This window comes from Nuphar pumila, chromosome 1 (genome assembly GCF_984573655.1).
Source record: "Nuphar pumila chromosome 1, dmNupPumi1.hap1.1, whole genome shotgun sequence".
NCBI lineage: Eukaryota > Viridiplantae > Streptophyta > Magnoliopsida > Nymphaeales > Nymphaeaceae > Nuphar > Nuphar pumila.
Window position 1 is genome coordinate 21,725,518 of NC_143249.1, and position 3,644 is coordinate 21,729,161.

A 3,644-nucleotide genomic window follows, 5' to 3' on the forward strand; every position below is an offset into this window, starting at 1 on the left:
AGTCGCAGTTGGTGATTATCACCTTGAATGACTTGTTGTGTTTGTTACAGTATTTGAACGTCGTTCAGGGTCCAAGGACCTGCTCTGATACCAAATGATACAGACCTGATATGGAACTGCAGCACTCGAGTCAAAGGATGCATATTTGCAAGGGGAGCAGCAATGGCATGAAGATGGAGAAGGGAATGCATGAAAGGGGAGAAAGAGAAACACATAGAGGTGAAGGAATCCCCTTGAGCATGAATCCCAAGGGGTCAATCTCCTTCTCGTAAGAGGGAGTTGATTCCTACCAGGGTAGGCCAAGAAGTTAAATTGAATCAAACCTCTCCAGAAGACTTTACTGATTAGATGACAAATAACAACCAAATACAATGCTTAAATAGAAAAAAAAGCTAAAAAGAAAGAAAACTCAAATGGAGGACTCCAAGCTAGTCAACCCTATCCGTAGGAGAGATATTCTTTATCATTTTTTCCCATATTGCCCCTAGGGTGGCGCCAATTCTGAAAGTGGACATATATGCCCCCCTGAAAACTGGATAATGCTTGAAAGATTGTCTTTTTGTCCCTGCATATTCTCTTAATTGCTTCAATCATCCTCTTATTTGCAGATGACCGAAATATCTCTTATCCTAACCTAATTTCTCGCTTACACCCATATGAATCAGTAGACCTATTTAACTAACAGAGATATCCAAAACCAAACACCTAAGCTAATTGGGTCAGGATACTATCATAACTGCTTGTAGATTTATGATCATCCGGGCATCCAGACCAATCAACATAAAAAAAAGTGGACAATCGAAAAGAGGAAGTCATTTCAATTTGCAGACCCAAATTAATTGTGACCTTCAAATAATGCAGGATATGTTTGACTTGAGCCCAATGGCCCTAACTGGGTTTATGCATAAATTGGCAAGCCTTATTAATTGAATATGCTATATAGGGTCTGGTAAAAGTGACACACTACAATGCGCATCTTCTAGAGGTTGTCCCCCTTGTTTTAATAGAATTACATTTGGTGCAGCTGGAGTTACTACAAGCTTACAATCTGTCATACATGTCTTGACTAAGAGGTCTAAAACATATTTTTTCTGACATAGCATGATTCTTCTATCTCAAGAAAATAATGAAGAGAACCCAAGTCTTTAATAGAGAACTCATGCCCAAAATCTTGAATAATATTTTTAATATTTGTAGTTGAGTTCCCAGTAATAGTAATATCGTCAACATAAATTAAGACAAACATGTGTTATATGATTATGAAAAATGAATAATGACGCATCAACTCAGTGAATTTCATTTTTTTCAAATAGGTGCGCAATCGTTCAAACCATATCCTAAGATTTTGCTTCAGCCTATGGAGGGCACAATTGAGTTTGCACACAAAGTTAGGATGATTATTATCTTTAAACCCAAGGCAGCTGATTGATATACCCTTCTTCATTCAAAAGGCTATGAAGGAACACATTGTTCATATCCAATTTATGAGTTGGTCATCCCAAACCTGATTATAATAGAGAGGACCATCCTTAAAGATGCAGGTTTGACCATAGGACTGAAAGTTTCAAAGTAGTCAACCCCCTCATGCTGGTTGTAACCTTTGGCTACAAGATAAACTTTGTACCTGGCTATGAAATCTGCATGTCTTTTAATTTTGTATTCATTTGCATCCAACTAGATTGGTGTCTTTATCAGAAGGAACCAAGGACCAGATTTGATTTTGGTAAATAATCTTTAGTAGTAACCAAGGTAACAAAACTTTCATAATATTTTGAAAGTCCATTCAACCTATAGTGAACTGAATTTTCATTAACACAAAGAATCAACAAGAAATTTAATGTGATTTAGGTACTCTACCATGTTTTTCTCTTCTTTTCAAGCATCTTGAAGTTCATTTTTCAGCTGCAAGATCTGAACACTAGACTGAAAGGCAAAAGTCTTTTCTAACGTGGACCAAACTTCTTGTACAACAGAGAATCAAATAATAGTCTCCAGTACTGGTTCAGTAATAGTAGCTCAAAACCAACTAAGAGCAAGTCAATTTGCTCGATTTCACACCATGAATTCAAGATTTGAATTTACCCCTTCCCCTAAAGTTATATACTGATCGGGAGATGGGAATGATCCATCAATATATTTGATGAGATCCTGTGAGAACATAACAAGCTCTATTTGTGATCTCTATAAGAGGTAGTTATGTTGATCAAACTTTATCGACACCAAAGATGAGAACACATTTCATTGAATTGCTGAATTTGGAATGAGGGCAAACACACTTGTTGAAGAGGAAGCTGAGAACAAGTTAGGCTGATTGACTCTGATACCAAAAAATGGAACGATACCAAGAACGTGCACACTCACATAAACACAAGCGGATTTTAATGTGGTTCGGTTAAGATTAACCTAGTCCACGATAACTCTCTCTCTCTCTCTCTCTAACTCACGATGAGAGGAGTTGCATTCTCATATAAATAGTTGTTAACATGGTAGAGACTATCTTGATTATGGACTCTACAATTCTTTATCAGCTTAGTGTCCTTACATTCTTGATGATCTTGAGGAAAGCCCTCATTAGGAGATCTATCACAATCTAACTTCTTCATGATAGAATCCTTATCAACATGTAACTTCTTCTTGATGTCATTCTTGTTATCGTGGAGCTTCAGTTTACGTGGGCTCTCCTTAATGAATGTGGAGTTCGGTTCAGGCCTTTAGCAATGTGGGCCCAGATCTGGATCCATCATCTTTACAGCTTCCTTCTCACTTTTTACATTTTCATATTGGTTTTTCTTTTGTGACAAGCTTACATGTTGGTTTATATCCTTATGTATTTGTGTTTACGTCATTTCTTATTTGCTTCATATTGTTTTTTCTGTGTTTCATTTTCATTTTTATGCACTTGCATAATCGCTTTATAATCATATCCCAATTCCTGCTTCATACTGCTTTTTAACACTCATTCCCTGCTTCTGCTTCACAAATAGCTTCTCGTATCCATTTTGTTTCTTGATAACTACGGGTTTAAGCCTCAATGTGTTTCAAAGCATCACATTTTAAAAATAAGTAAATAATACAGCTTGATCCATTTGCACCCATATGAAGGATGTAAGCAACTTGGATTTGGACCGGCTGTAAAGAGACTATTTTAGATTCAAATGAAAAAATTAATGCCAAATCTTGGATCCTGATAGGGATTTAACAGGATCAAATTCAGCTGGGTTGCAAACATTGAGTCTGATCTAACGAGGCACTGAGAAATCCATACTACTCGGGACTCTGATTTGGTTCCTCAAATTAAGTCCAATCAGCAATTATTAAGGATGATTTGGGTTTGGCCATTCCTGGGGCAATACCCGAGTAACTGACATGAACCATGAATCATACGCCAGTTTCAAATAAAAAAGGGATGCCAGTTGCATTGGCTACAGGGTCAATGGATTCCCCACAACTACAATTGTATTTGATTCTAGACACAAGACTAAACATAAAGAGAAAAGGAGGGCGGTAGGATGGGGGGTATCGGAAGAAGTGCTTCCATTCCAGCTAGGAATACTCCCCAAAGCAAAAGTTTTCAAGTCCATGGTGGAGGAAAACAAGCGACCATTTCATCATGAAAAAACAAAGAATAATGGGACTAAATTACA